At 37.3% G+C, this 16,703-nt stretch overlaps 1 long non-coding RNA gene across 1 annotated transcript in view; it reads right to left on the bottom strand.

Moving 5' to 3' along the window:
• LOC103783442 (uncharacterized) overlaps nucleotides 1-16,703 on the bottom strand; it is a 217,095-nt gene that overhangs the window by 32,241 nt on the left and 168,151 nt on the right. The window contains exon 3 of the long non-coding RNA XR_008621477.2: nucleotides 6,200-6,327. This is a non-coding gene — a long non-coding RNA (uncharacterized LOC103783442). The remainder of the gene's footprint in view (nucleotides 1-6,199; nucleotides 6,328-16,703) is intronic.

Genomic DNA, 16,703 nt, shown 5'->3' with positions numbered 1-16,703 from the left:
ACATACCTTTGAGTAGTTATCCAGAAGTATCTCTATTTTTAGAAGCTTTTCCTAAACCATACAACTCCCTTGAGAAAACAGCTGCTTAGGCTAGGCTTATTGTCATTCACCTGAGGCCTCAATCAACCAATGTTTATGAGTAGAGACTAGAGGAATTACAGCTAACATTGCTAGTTTACCAAGTGCTATGATAGGCTTTTATTTTATTACATTTCACCAGACTGCAGGTGGATTTTTGTCCCCACAATTACAGACAAGTTGAGGCTCAGCTTAAGTAGAAGAGTTATCAATTTCCCTGATGTCACACCAACTCAAGAGGCAAGATTGGACTTTGAGCCGGGCTCCAGCACCAAACCTTTAGATCTCCTGGGGTGATACAAAGCAGTCCAAACCAGGGTTCCAGGCTTTGATGACTAACAACCAGGCTGTGAAAAGAAATATGGTAAACACTACATAACATGAGATGTAAATCACACTTTAAGGCACAATACATGTCAAAGCACTTTGCATCCACTTTGAAACCAAACACCACCACTCACTGGAAACAACAGTCTTCCAGTAAATCTATCTTACTTAAAAGAAAAGGTTGAATAAGTAAACAAATGCCAACGAGCATTGTTTGGCTAATGCAGGGAGGTGGTCTTAGCAATCGCCTAGCCTCTAAAATGTTGCTAATTGTTTTACCAAGAAGAAACGTTAAGTCTCTTTCTAGCACCATCTTGGGTAAGTATTGCCATGGGAAAGCCTGGGTATGCCACTTTTTATAGCGGTTGCATGGCTACTGTAAAATGTGCAGAGAGGAATTCGTGTAAGCAGCTGCCAGCCACACCCTAAGCCCAGGCAGCTATCTCACTATATGAACTACTGGTCATGACAAGAAGTGTGAATGGTGGATAAACCATCACCGTTCAGACAACGCAAAATAAGTTTTCCCAATTGTGGGCGGAGGTAGATGTAGGGTTCAGGAAATTATATATAGGTCTACTCTTGCCACCTAGGAAGATAAATGACAGGGATTCATACACATATGCTTACTTAAATGTTATTCTTCAACAGACTGGTTAATCAAATGCTCCTGTTCAGCAAATAATAATGAGGCACACACATTCCAAGTGTAAGGAGGGAACGAGTTATTTACCCTTCATCCTTCTAAACATGTCCTAAGTGCTGTGGCCAGAAAGCAAAGGAGAGAAACAAGGGTAGACTCCCAGCCACTCTGGTAAAACCTTCCAAATCACCAATGCAACCTGCACCTTCATTCACCAGTCCCCCCCATCAAAGGACAAGGTTGCGCAGGGGGCAACCCCTTGCAGGACTCCAGCAATTAAGAAACAAAGCAGAAATCCTCTGTGGAATTCAGGAAGGCACCTGGGTAAAGCTGTTTGAGAGCCCGGAATTCCTAGTCACACCCTAGGGCAGAGTGCCCAGGGGCCAAAGGGCTGTGTCCGGCTTGGTGCACTTGGGCCAGGTGATTTACTGTCCTCACCCCTTGATTTTCAGGGAATTGGGGAAAAAGAGTTCAGGCTGTGAACTGCCTTTCTGCTCATTTTTCTCTGCTACAACGTCAGAGGTTACCAAAGTCTGTAAGGGCACAGAATGTAAAAAAAAAAAAAAAAAAAAAAAGGTTTCCCGCTGCAGATGTGGAAGGCTGGGCCCTCGAGTCCTGCCTGAGTGGGCCATCATCAGAAGCCCTTCTCCTTTTGTTCCATTTGCTAGGCCTTCCTCGAAAGAACTGAATGAGATAGACAGGAAGGGGAGGGGGTGGGCCAGGGTGGGGGAGGGAAGGCTGGCTGGTGCAAGAATATATTTTCTATGTCTGGATAAGAGAACAGGATTCTAGGTAATTGCCTGGTTTTCTCATTGTTCTCGGCTGCCATGCCGAGATTCATAGAGGGGCTGAAAGGATCTCTTTTTTTTTAATTTCCCCTCTAATTCTTCACTCCCCCAACACACACATACCCTCCAAATCACCGATCCCCCCACCTTAATCCTTTTCCCTCCCCTCTCTATGGTGCTTATTCCAACCTAGGGAAAAAAAAAAGTAATTTGTCTGTTTTATTTATGATGCAATGAAGGTATGCTGCTCTCGTCGGGATAGCCTGACACTGGTCAAACTATCTGACAGCCGAGAAGAACTGCCTTCATACTCCAATGAGTGTATATTTTAACCATTTGTCCACCAAACCACACCACGAGGTTTTGTCAGGATTCACAACATGCTCTCTTTTGTTGTTTAAGTCTATCTTGTTGCATCCCAGTTAAAATCAGAACATGAAGTGTGTGCATGGACTATTGGGTCTTGCATTTGCACCCTAAAATACAGAGATACTATACGTCATCTGGCAAAAATGAAGATTGTCTGAATATTCTGGGGGAAGACAGACCACTGGGGATGGTCTTAGAACTACTCTGAATTCAGGAACCTAGAACAGTCATGCTGCAAGTCTTAAATCAAGACACCCCATTTAGTTATCACGTCCATAAAGTGGGATTAGCGCAAATGAAACTGAAATTCCAAGCTCTTCCTCCCAGAATTAAAAATAAAAGCACAGGTCAAAGAGCTAGGGTAGTTCTGTTATGAACAAGATTAGAAAAAAGCACATGTCCAGGTAAAAAGTCCCCAAGCATATAAAGACTTGTTTCTCAGATGGGACCAAAGTTGCTAAGTAGTTGATATTCCATCTTCTAAGTTTTAATCAGAAAGTTGTACCCACCATTTGTAAATTGGGACTTTTAAGAAAGAATCTGAGGGCAGCAAATGCAATAGCCAAAGAGACCATGGTTTTGTATGTATTCCTTCTCGATTCTCATTGCACTGTCCTCACCGGGTCCCATGATATACCTGCCAAATGTATACTCACTTGTATACACTCTGAAGGGTATTCTCCTTTACTTTCAACCACAAACTCTCAATTCCAGAGGGCCTGCCTCACATTCTCTCTCTCCCTCCCTCCCTCCCGTTGCCTTGCCACCAGCAATTTAATTCTCCTTTGCAGACATAAAAGGACACACTGGGTTTTAACAATTATACTTTTGATTTCCTCATAAAAAAACAATGCTCAGAATTAGGCCCCAGACAATCTGTTCTTGTCCTGCAAAGGCCTGTGAGGCAAGATTTCCAGAAGAACCAATGGGATTTCTGCTGACTGAAAATATTTTTAATAAACTACAAAAGAAAAATGCTAAAAAAAGAAAAAAAAAACTCACAACAGGTTCAGAAATGTAATGTAATGCACACAGCATGAAGCAGAAACAAAGACCCAGCAGACAGAGAGTGTGGTGAATGGTCCTAACCATATTGTATTTATTTATTTTTTAAAAATCTGCATTTGCCTTTCATCTGCAAATGAAAGGAATAGGGAGAAAGTGAGTAGGCATTCCAAGGAATTTCTTCGGTGTAATAAGAGCAAACACAAATATTATAAACTCAGACAGAATTAAAGTCTAGCAGCAAAAAAGATATAGAATGGCTGAAAAAATCAGAGCTCCCACTGTGTTTTTTTGCACTCAGCTGTGGAAGGTGGCAAGAAAATCCAGTACAACGCAGACTCAAGACAGAGCAGTGACCACAGTGCTGGATGCTTCTGCTTTTCCCATCAAATGTGAAAGTTAGTTAAATTGAATTTTCATGAGATGGCAGGGAAAAAAAAATTTTAGAAATATTTATGAAATGCTTTTTCATAATGTAAAGGTATACTTAAAATTCTCAACAGTTCTTTTCAAAAATTAACGTGGTAAGATCACTCAATAACACATAGATATACGAGCTGGAAGATTCTGTAAATTTTCAAGCCATGTAAAAGCCGCCCACCCACTCCTCTGTACACATTGTTCCCAAGGTGTCAGGAGGCACTGGGTGAACCCAGCTGTATTATTTCATAGTATGCATGGTACACTTGATAGGCCATAAAAGTTAACATATTTTGGCAAGGGTATTAATTTATAAATAGTTGATTAAGTGTACTTCATTAGCCATGGAAGAAACTAAGAATATTTTCTGGTAGAAAAGGGTGTTATGCATTATATATGTGCATGCACACATCCCTTCATATAGATACACAGAGTACACCATTTTCATCAGTTGTATCAATATTCATAACAAAATGCACATGAATTTCTCAGGTTGGAAGTCGTCCATTTTTAGTGAAAAATAACCACTTTAACTTTATAACTAAATATCTAGATAACTTAATACTTTACACATTTGTTATATTTAATTTTTCATATTCAAGGAGTTTTAAGCAGTGTTCATTTCAAACAAAAGGATATGGCACAAATAACTTTTTAAGATTCGTTTAGATTAAAGGGCAAAAGCAATGTTTAACTGTTAATGCCAGCACAGGAAAACATACCCCTCAAAGATAAGCTAGTTTGGTGTATATAAACATTTTATAATTATTCTATAGTTCTGGAAAAGAGTTATATGTTGGGCTTGGCAATGATGATAGAACAATGTCAACATCAACATCAAGAATAGGCTAGTTGATCATAATAAACTTGATAAAATGAAATTCTTTCTTAATAGTCGACACTAACAGCCATGATTATATGTGCAATATCCACATAACATAGAATGGGTCATTTGGTTAAAATAAACTTGCTTATATGAAAATTCATGGCAGCAAAAATAAACATCTGGACGGTAATATATGCAGTTCTGACTCTACCTATGTTTTAAATTTTGAAAGGTTTATAATTTATATTTTCAAAATAGTTTCAGAATGGGCTAACAAGATAGATCACATCACTCTATGTAACCTGATTAAATTTCACGTTGGAAACTGACAGAGGCCTCTCTATGATCCTTCCTTACAGTAATTGTCCTGCCATTTTGCGGCTCCTGCTCCACCTGGCTCAACCACAGCCGTCATAAATCGCAGACTACAAAGCTGCATGATTTGAGAGCCAGCTCCAAAAACGCAAGTTTCAAAAATTGAACCACTCACAGTTTCTCCTCTTCATTTTGAGACAATAAATTTTGTGCTCACATTATCTTGTTATATAATTGCCCGTTAATAAAAACTAGGTAGTGAGAGCCAAATAAATAAATGGCATTTCACAAAATCATCTACACACACACACACTCTCTCTCTCTCACACACACACACACACTCACATTTTCTAACTGCTTTGGAAAAGAAATGGAGAAAATGCTTGCAAGTAAATAGGCAGGCAGGCAGCAAAAGAAATTCTCAAAGGTATTTCCAAACTTGCATTCACAACGTGAAAATTGGTGTGAGCTCCAGATTCCTGGAATATTCCCAAGACATAAGTTTTTGAGTATTACCGCCTTATATTAGTTACTGTATTTTTAAAGAGTTATTTTACACATTTCTTTTTTGTTGTTGTTGATTTTCAATAAACAAAAAACGCTTAATTTTGGGGGGGGTTATGAATTTCTGCATCTGGAAGGTGATTTGTTTTGCCCATTGAAGCTGATGTATTTATGAGCTTTTGCAACTTGATCACTTTTTTCGTGCACCCTTAGAAGAAGCCTTAACGATATCTCTAAGCACTTTTTCCAGGGTCTGCAGAAAGTGGGACGTCTCCTTTAAAGTCCTGGAAAACCACGATTGAACTGTTTGGGAATTCTGTTGTCGCGTATTTATCTGTGCCTCTGTTATAGGCGTTTCAGCGCCTCTTCTTGAAAAGGTCCGATTCTCCTCTGGACTACTGGCCTCTATTTAATTCATTCCTCTCTCAGACAGAGACGTACATCAAACAGGAGAGAAATATGACTGGAAGAAATACCTATTTTCTCTCCCTTTTCAGATTAAATATCTCCAGCCACAGATAGAAACCTCCTTAAACTGAAATTAATTTCTGTATTTAAGAAAATACATCAGGTGGTATGTTTTACTTTCATTGCATTTCTGGTGCAATTGGCAGACCCTCAAATTCTTACTATAAATGCATTTTTAATCTACAACCCAGCCTGAGGTTTCTCTTATTCTCCCGATTATCATTTCCCTCTGTGTTTGGGACCTTGTTTGTTATCTCTCTTGCTCAATGCTTATTCAAAAATGCCTTCAATCTTAAAAAACTGGTAAGACAATATATAAAAGGCTGACAGGAAAACACACACATAGAGCTATACACAATCTATAATTTTCTAATATTAGAAGATTTTTTCCCCATAGTCTCATCCAAAAGAAAACGAATTATTTACATTCACAGCTTAAAAAATAATTATACATACTTGTTCTCTACGCTCAAATGCTGCTGGGGACTGGGTGTATTTTATAGAGGCACACTGCCCTCTGCAGGGAAAAACAGCTTTTTGACAACTCTTTGGGGCAACTTCAAAAAAACAGTATCGCTCTGGGGCTGAAAATATAAACAAATAGTTTCTTAAATGGGTTTGCTTATAAGCAATTAAACTGTATGTATGCACCTTAAAATATACTTGCTCACACTCTTACTTTTCTTACGTGTTGGCTTATTCCATTATACTTCTAGAAACACAATAGGAAAAGGGCAACATTCTTTATCACAAGCTGAGCCACAATACTGAATGGAACACAGAATTGCTCCAGCTTCATTTCTTTTCCAAATTACAGTAGACTCGAAAAAATTTAATAGTCATTCAAGTGCCTTGTGAACGGTGTGCAATAGGGCCCTGAATTTTTCAAGGAACCTCTCTAGATTTCTGCTCTGGGTTTGGGCTGTGGGTGGTAGAATTTCAGGATTCTTAAATCCCCAGGAAATTGCTTTGTGGTTCTTGTATTTTCACTTCAATACTTTGGAAAATGAAATGAGCTGATATTGATAAAGCCTCATTGTATGTATTTTGAACAATAAATTAAGATGCTAATCAAGAGAAAGTTTGATGACCCAGTCGTAACTACTCAAAACTTAAGTGTTGTGGTGGAAATTAGCAATAGTTAGGAGCTACTGAGTTAAGTTCATCGAGGCTTTCATTCCAGATTGGGTCTACTTGTCTTTGCCAAATACCTGAAAACCTTTTCCAGCAATTAAATGAGAAGGGTTATCTTTTTTTTTTTTTAAGGAATTTTTTTAAGGTTGTCATGGAGTAGATTCTGTAAATTCAAAATGGGTGAAAAGATATCACCATTTAGTGGCATTTGCCAATTCCCAATAAAGTCTTAAGGGGTAATTCCTTCCACTGAAAAAGAAAATTGTGACTTCTGCCTTCATTGTTCCGCCTCCTTTCCACCACAGAGCTGTGCCGTCCCCACAAGAGCACACTTCCTTCTTCCAGTCTCTAAATGTGACCAGCAGGGGGGCTGATGAAGTGCTCATTTTTTACATCAGTCTTATAAATTGCTTTCCCCATTAATTGTGTCCATGGAAACAATACATTTGGCTGGTAAAGGACTCCTGAATAAAATTTAATGGGATTCTCAAAAAAAAAAAAAAAAAATTGCAGGCTGGGGGGACATGCTATGGCTGGCCATTCTAGCAATCTAAGTTTAGCCCAGTGCAGGACTAATTTCTTGTCTTCAAAAACTGTAATAAACTGAATCCAAATTAAACTGAAGACTAAAAATGTTCCTTTACTATCTGGAAAAGAAATTTAAAGAAAAGGGCAAATAAAAATTACACAGCAGTTCTGGGGAAAAAAAAGAAAAAGAAAACAGCACTGAAAAAAAAAAAAAAAGAATTCCCAATACGTCCCAGCAAAGAACAATCGTCAGTGCTCGCCATTCAGGCAATGTTTAGTACCCCAAGTCCTGGTAATATAAGCATGGTTTGTTCAGGATAATTGATCAGATGTCCTAAGCAATCCTCAGGCACTTACAGTATTCTAAGAACACCCCTGCGATCTCCTCCCTGTTCTCCCCTAAGTGGATATTCTACAGGGTCACACACATTCTCTCTCTGTGGCTTTTTTATTCTCACCTCTCCCTCAGTGCTTGTAATCCTTAGGGCAGTTTTGGTTTTAATTTTTTTTCCTTAGCAGGAAAAGTGTCTGTATTATAGGATCTTAAGCCAAGCCAGCATATACCCATATTTAATTTGGAAAATGTGTGGGTAAATACCACTCGTTATGGGATTAGTCAACAGCTGCAAATCTACCACTGTGAAAAGCCGATTTGTTGTTGTTGTTTCTTTTTAAGTGTCATTTCTTTACATTAAAAAAAAAATCATTCAAACTCCTTGGATGTTTCTCTTAGAATTAAACTGATATGATCTAGATGAAGAAAGATTTGACTTTAAATAGAATAATAACGCATGGATTTCAAATTACCTGTCTTTTTCTATGCCTCAGATCATTTCTGCCTCTGGGTAAATAGGTTAAATTTTTTAAATATATAAAAATTCTATTTCAACATTTCCTTTTATGCAAATTATCCTTTCCCCGAAACCAAACAATGATCTCACTCTATGAAGCCTTTCTGCACACACGATCTGAAAAAAGGTTGGTTACTGCTGTGTTCAATGTTATAGGCTGTTCCTCCAACCAGAACGCAAGGTTAGCCTGTGAGAAAGGATATGGGTGCTGGTTCTTGAGTGTATCCCTGGCCAACTTCTCTGTCCCTTTCTCTTTAGGAAAAGGTCACATGCAAATGAAATTCAGGACATGTAAATCTGGCAAGAACCAGCGATACAAAAGGCCCTGCATGATAGAATATCCAAGCAGCCGAGACCCAAGACAGAGTGTCTGAAAGGCAATTCTCTTAAACAGCATGGTGGCCTGGTCCTGTTATCCACCCGATTTGATTAACCCTAGTGGGTTTTTTGTTTGTTTTTGCTGTCATCCAAAATTCTTTTCTTTTTCTTTTTGAGAAAGAGTCTTGGTCTGTCACCCAGGCTGGAGTGCAGTGGTGCAATCTCAGCTCCCTGAAGCCTCCGCCTCATGGGTTCAAGTGATCCTCCTGCCTCAGCCTCCTGAGCAGCTGGGATTACAGGCACCCGCCACCACACACCCAGCTAACTTTCTTTTTTATTTCTTAGTAGAGATGGAGTTTTGCCATGTTAGCCAAGCCCGTCTCAAACTCTGGACCTCAAGTGATCCACCCACCTCGACCTTCCAAAGTACTGGGATTACAGGTGTGAGCCACCGCATCCGGCCGAAAATTCTTAATAGAAGGATTCGTTTTCTGAGCCATCAACAATGATTCAACTGCAACCAAATAAATATTTCTTCTCCACGATCATAGATACATTTATAAATTTATCTAAAGCAAAAATATATCAAGGACCTTGAAAATGTTTGTTCCTTTAACCTAGTACTTCTTAAGGAATTTACCCTAAATAAATCTTTGCACAGTTGACGTATCATATGCAAAAGCATCATAGTATTAGTAATGCATAGTCTATAAAAGCAAATTAGAAACTACATGGCTAACAATGGGTTACATAAACAATAGTACTTTCGTAAGATGGAATCGTTCACAAAGCAAATAAAATTGGGTTTATTAAAACTTTTTGCTCCAGGTGCAGTGGTTTACTCCTTTAATTCCTGTGACTTGGGAGACTGAGGCAAGAGGAGAGATTGAGCCCAGGAGTTGGAAGCACAGTGAGCTATGATGGCACCACTGCATTTTAGCGTGCACGACACAGCAAGACCTCATCTCTAAAAATAAATTAGATATAAAACTTTGTCACGGCCAAAAAAAAAAAAAAAGTGCCCACAATGTGTTAGGGGAAAAAAGCAGGATTTACAAGTCATTTATATAATATACATGGAGAAGAAAGACTGAAAGGAAATGCAAACTTTTCACAGTGATGATTTTCTTTGTACTTTTCTATACTTTCTAAATTTCCACAATGAGTATCTATTAATCTCCTGCATTAAGAGAATCAAAATTACCATAAATGGATATGAATATATACACTATTAGATCTTAAGACCCACCCTTAGCTTAGTCTTTTATAAACTGAAATGATCAGAATGAGCAGAGAAATATTTCCTGGAATCTGATACAAATTCATTTGGTAGATGCAATGTGGAGGAAGATTGCCTTGGGAAACTGTTGTTCTAAAGATGGGGCAGCCATGTAAAAATAAAACCGAGTGCCTAAATCTAAATTTCAGCACGAGATACAGACATAAATGAGACACAATCCCGGCAATTCAAGAGAGACCGAAAGGTTATCAAATAATTGCTATGTGGTGTGAGAAGTGTTGCAACAATGACTTTCAGAAAGCAATGGTCTTCAAATTCAAGCTGTGCAGGGGTATCTCTGGAGTTACAAAAACTCTTATTTTAATGTCTTCCTTTAAATAGTGCTTATTTCAGAGATGGATGTTTTAAAACATGCATACTCAAGATTATAGGTCAGTCTTAACATTTTTGAAACTTTTAATACATTAGAATGTACAACCCAATTAGCTTGCTTTTCTGCAGACATTGAATGAAGGTTTTTTTCATTCTCATTCAGGATAAGAAATGAAAGATTGCAAAGCAAGCTGCATAAGCAAACAAGATCCTTCAATCTGCAACTACTTATCATGAATTGGAATTCTTTCAATATGGGAATTAAAAAAAAAAATTAGAAAAATCAGTCACTTGCTACAGATGACCTCAAACTGCAACGGACATGCATCTCCAATTATAAATTTAAAGTTCTAAAATCAGCTTAACCTAATATACTATGACTTTTTGGCAGGAGAAATAGGTGTTATTTGGATTTTTTTTTTTTTTTTTTGAGACAGAGTCTTGCTCTGTCGCCCAGGCTGGAGCGCATTGGCATGACCTTGGCTCACTGCAACCTCTGCCTCCCAGGTTCAAGTGATTCTCGTGCCTCAGTCTCCCGAGTAGCTGAGGAAATAAATTTTTTGAAGTTTAAAAGTAAGTGAGGAGCAAGACACAGCAAAGGCACAAAGGGAAAATTTCACAGAAAAACAGCAAAGGATAAAAGCCATCACTTCACATTTGAAAACAAAGTTTTTGCTTTTCATTATATTTGGCCTCAAGTGATTTTTATTGTTTTTCTCCTAATTTTCATGGCAAAGGAATTGAATAGGAAATACATGGATTAGTATTGTGTGCTAGCAATAGTCTTCTTGGTTTAGGTCATTCAAAAATCAGCTGGGAACCCTGTGGAAAATCAGCTGGGAACCCTATGTTTAGGCTGAGAAGGGAGGACTGGAAAGAGATTGTGATAGAAGAATGCAAACATCCACTTATTCCACTGGCTGTCCAAAGGCAATAGACAGAAAAGCAGCCCAAGTCAGCTAGAATCTTTTTTGCACCTCTGCATGAGACACCTTAGTAGGCTTCAGTCATTGTCCTGAGGCCACAGTGGAATCCTAGGGTACAAGTGTGAAGCCTCCCCAGCTTACCTTCTGCATCAGTTAGGAAGATTTTGGCTTTGGGTAATAGAAAATATAATTCAAACCATGTGGGCATTTATTATCATAGTGTTTTAGGCAGGGCAGCCTTCAAGTTCCTCCTTTTCCTCTTAAGGTTGCCTTCTCCCATGTATTGACATTAGCCCAAGACTGATCACAAGATGACTACAATGGTTTCAAACACAGCATCCAGACCCAACAATGGCCAGTGAATAAAGGACCTCCTATCTTTCCCCTCCTCTAACAGTGAAGAAATCTTTTCAAGAAACCCCTCAAGAAACTTCAATGTATCTCTTTTTGGTGGGGGTACAGCATTCAATTCACAGCACAATCTTTTCAGCAAGATTTTCCTCCTGCCTCAATTACATCACGTGTCTCTGTCTAGAACAGTCATGAGCAAGAGGAATGCTCTGTGACTGACTTGGATTCACTGGGACCCCCTAGCAGGGGATGGGCCTAGCGTCCTGTGAAGCATAGAGCCATGCGTAGGAAGATGTTGGAAAACCGGAAGAACTGCATTTTCTGGTGGGAAGAAGAAAGGAGGGGATGACTGTTGGGGTGTGGCTGCTGTCAGGAAGCTAGAGAACAACCTTAGTAGTGTTGCTCTGGCTGTTCACGTGGTGACAAACCATTTGGACTGGGAGTGAGCTCTGGTAAGAGGCCATCCACTTCTACAAGGAAATTCTTGTTGAGATAACCATACTCACAAAATTATTAACAGAGGCAATTATTCCTCCTATAACCATGTATGTGTTCATGTGTTGCCTGAGCTTTTTTTTTTTTTTTTTGTCATTTTAAGGGTCAATCGTCATTTGATAGATACCGTCCCATCTCCAATTTGAGTAGATCCTTCTTTCAGATCTCGTACCACTTTCTTGTGACCTTTAGTAGATATTTATTTATGTCTGCCTTTTTATTTGTTATTTGTAGTTCTATTTATCTTCATTGAGAGTTCACCTTTATTATTCCAAAGAACAGTAAGCGTGACTTATTAATGATCCCCTCACCCATTCCTTATTATACTTGACATAATGTCTAATACTTGTATGAATGAACTAAATGAAAAGAGATATGAAGCTTGCAATGTATAAAGTTCTAATTTGTTGCACTTCCATCCTCTTTTTACCTATCATTTCTTAATGTTTGGAATTCACATGACATATCCATTTCACACTATTACTGTTTCAGTCATTCAAGTTATGGAGATCCTATCCTGTTATATGGTATTTTTTTTCACTTCCAAGAAGATAGCCCTAGCAGAAATGCTCACAAAGATATATAAAGATGTTCACAAAAGCATTATTTATAATAGCAAAAAAATGGAAACAACTCAATATACAACAATCAGATTGCCTAGATAAATGATACATCCATTCTGTGGAAAATAACTACTAAAAAGTTATGGTTTTGATTAATAATAAAAGGCTCATAGTAAATTCTTAAAGTGAAAAAATAACATATATAGTAGAATCCAAATCTAACGAAAAGAAAATAACACGATAAAAAAAATGGGAGGCTCTTCTAGCCAAGATAGCAGATTGAGGTGAGGTATAAAGTCTCTCTTCCCCCTTTAAACACATCTAGAAAGCCTAAATAAAATTTAAGGAAAATTTTCAAAGCCCACAGCTGGACTCGAAAATAAGAAAAATACATTTATAGGGGCCACAAAAATAAGCCTTTGTGTCCTTCAGAAGAAGTAGTGGAGGCAGATTTTAGCATAGACACAGAAAATCAAGATGGCAAACCCTGGCCAGGCGCTGCAGCTCACGCCTGTAATCCCAGCACTCTGGGAGGCCGAGGCGGGCAGATCACGAGGTCAGGAGATCGAGACCATCCTGGCTAACACGGTGAAACCCCGTCTCTACTAAAAATACAAAATTAGCCGGGCATGGTGGCGGGCGGCTGTAGTCCCAGCTACTAGGGAGGCTGAGGCAGGAGAATGGCGTGAACCCGGGAGGCGGAGCTTGCAGTGAGCCGAGATGGCGCCACTGCACTCCAGCCTGGGCGACAGAGCGAGACTCCGTCTCAAAAAACAAAAAAAGAAAAGAAATAAAAATAAAAAATAAAAAGATGGCAAATGCTGGGCTTCCTCCCTGAAGCAAGACAAGGTGGCCACTGTAACTGGAAAGCTTCCTCCCATTATCCTAAAGACGAGAGTTATTTTAAGGAAGCAGAGTCAACTACAACAATTTGAAACTCCCTACCCTGCAAGGCTTGCAAGTACGGGGCAAATTTTGAGCCACAAGGAAACCCCAAACCCATTAACGTAAAAATTGGCCCAAAGCTGGGAAACCGATACATCCATGGCAGAGTAAAGAACATAATTGCCCCACAAGGATTCCTCCCACAAGTCAGCACATAACCTATAAATATATAACTACTACTGAACCCAAATGAAAACATTGCAAAGAAATCCAATACCGTGAGAGTTTGTAAAGGCAACAAAAGGTTATACCCAAATAACCTGTGATAATAAAACAGCCTAAAAATAACTTTAAAATAAATGTTTATAACCATCAAGAAGATGAAAAAGATAAAAGATTATATATAGTGGAGACAAAATGTTACAAAAAATAGAAAATTTGACAAAGAATTGTGGAATTGAAACCCTATCACTAAAAGATAAAACAATGATATATTAAGCATGCAATATGTAGAGGAAAATATTTAATAAACTGGAAGATACATCTAAGGAAATAACCTATAATGTATCACAGGAAGTTAAAATATGGAAAATATAAGAGAAATTTAGATGGAGAGAAGAGAATTAAAAGTCCAACATATGAGTCATCTGAGAAAAGGAGTCTAAAGAGAATGAAGAAAGGGATAAATATTAAAATTCTCCAGAACTAAAGATATAAATCCTCATATTGAAAGAATTCATCAACTCTCATACTAAATAAGACAAAGCCAAAACAAACACTGTAGTGAAACTACACAACACCAAGAAAAAGGAAGAAATAATTGTGAAAGCTATAATAGGAAAAAGATTATCTTCTAAGGAACAAAAATCAAACCAACAGGAGTCTTACCAGCAGCAACAATAGGAACACAAAGACAATAGTAACCTCAAAGTACCAAGTAAAAATAACATAACCTAGAATGGCACACCCAGCTAAACAATCATCTAAGAGTTAAAACAAAAGACTTTCGAAGGTATAAAAACTAAAAGCTCACTAAGTACAGACCCCCTCTGAAAGAACTACTAAAGGATGTAACCAACCAAAAGGAAAATGAATACCACAGGAAGGAACAGGGTATAAGAAATGATCAGAAGAAAAGAAATTGGTAAAATGTGTTGGTAAATCTAAGCCATTAACTAATTTGGGAGAATTTCAAATCGCAATGGAATTCTTGATAATGTGAGATGGGGAAAGTGAGTGTTAGCTTCCAGGACTCTTGTCCTATTTAAGAGCAGATAAAATTTTCAACTCTCTACTTTGTTATGAAAATCAAAATTTAAGTATGCATCTTAAATATTTTAGAGTAAATACTGAAACAATTAAAATAGAATGCAAATTTAAAATTCAGTAAAGGGGAGAAAATATGCAAGAGAGAAACAATTCAACTAAAGGCAGGGAAGGAGAGGGGAAAAAAGCAAAGAAACAACATAAATAGTAAAAAATAGTAAATAAATACTAAATAGTAAAAAATAGTAAATAAAGAGTAAAACATAGTAAATAAAAAGCACTTTTCTGTTTTCTAATATTTCACTAGTAGTAAGATCTGAGAAAGACAACCATATCCAAATAGATTGTAGTTCTAGGCATGCATTTTATAGGCACAATTTCAAAACATGATTAGAAATACCCTAAGTCTTCATTATTAAAAGCTGAATAATACGTTTCAAGCTTCACTTTGCTAATGCCACCTGGAAGCATTACTACTTAGTAAGATAAAAAAAATTTAGGTACAATTATCAAAATTAGTAAGATAAAAAATATAGGTACAATTATCAAAACAAATGCAAATGACTTAAATTGTCTTTTTAGAAGACAGAGACTCTCAAACTGAATCAGAATTAAAGTACAGTTATATGATGTTTACTCGAGAGATTCCATGGCATAGCCTGAAAGATAAAAAATAGGGTGATAAGGAAAGGTGTGTTAGGCAAATGCTAACAAGAAAGTAGAGATGCTAGCAGAGAAATGACTTACAAGTAAATGCTAATAGTGATTATCTCTGTGGGTAGTGCTGAATGATTTCTATTTTTTTGTATCTTTCTGTATTTTTTAAAATTCTTGAATGAAAATATATTTTTATAATTGAAAAAATGCATGTATTTTTAAGTATTAAGGAGTTTACCAATATGGCATAATTTAGAATAAGCAGGACCATATATCATTTTAATCCCTTTAGTAGGTAACGTGTATTAAGTCATTTAATCTTTATAACAATGATTGAAATTGTTATAAAAATGTTGAAATTGTTATAAAAATGAGGGAAATACTACTTTTGCTTTATTTTTCAGATCAGATAATCAAGGCAAAGAGAGCTTTCAATAATATATCTAAGTATGTATCATTTTATAATAGATATGATCCTATTTTTGTATCTTGATTGCTTCCAGGCGGCATTAGCAAAGTGAAGTTTGAAACATATTAATCAGCTTTTAATAATGAAGACTTAGTATTTCCAATTATGTTTGGAAATTGTGCCTATAAAAATTTATGCCTAGAACTATATTCTATTTGGATATGGTTGTCTTTCTCAGATTATACTTCCCTTTTCTTTTAAGCACATATACAGTTTAGAGTAAATTTTAAGATAATACGTAGTATATTTTGAAATAATTTCCACAGCTACAAAAATAGGAAAAAAAACCCCTACATTATTAGAAATTACCTTTTACCTGTATTTACAGTAGCCAAAAAAAGAACCATCATTTATCAGTAATGAATGCATTTCTAACCAAATGGATTTTGAAAGAAAAAGGGACATTTTGCAAGCTCTATCAAAAAAGGCCTTGCAAATAGCATGCAGACAATTACATTTCTGGGAACATTCAATTGGCCACCTATCTTGGCTAAATTACAATAATGTGCATTTTGGCAAATCATATCATTTTACTAAGTCATTTTAAATGGACACTGTACATTTCTTCTCTTACCTCTCAAAATACTTCTCTAGAATGCTTCCAACTTAAAGGAATATGCAGATACACCCTGGATATCCCATCATAACCAGGCCTGCTTTGTAGGAAGCCATAGGAAGCAACAGTACCTTTCTCCAGCTAAACCTCATATTCCTAGAGGGTACTAACTAAGCTAAGACCCACCTCTATCTACACTGTCATTGCCATGGTAGCATGTTAAGCATGTTAGAGTGATGACATCTGTCAGAGGCCCTATTTAATGAAATAAAGACAGTGGTAAATGGTTGATCAACACCTCTCCTTCCGTTGTCTTAGGCTGTCAGGAAATTGTCCCTTCCATGTCAAC

The sequence above is a fragment of the Pan paniscus genome, chromosome 18, assembly GCF_029289425.2.
Source record: "Pan paniscus chromosome 18, NHGRI_mPanPan1-v2.0_pri, whole genome shotgun sequence".
Lineage (NCBI taxonomy): Eukaryota > Metazoa > Chordata > Mammalia > Primates > Hominidae > Pan > Pan paniscus.
This window is presented reverse-complemented; position numbering and strand designations above follow the sequence as displayed.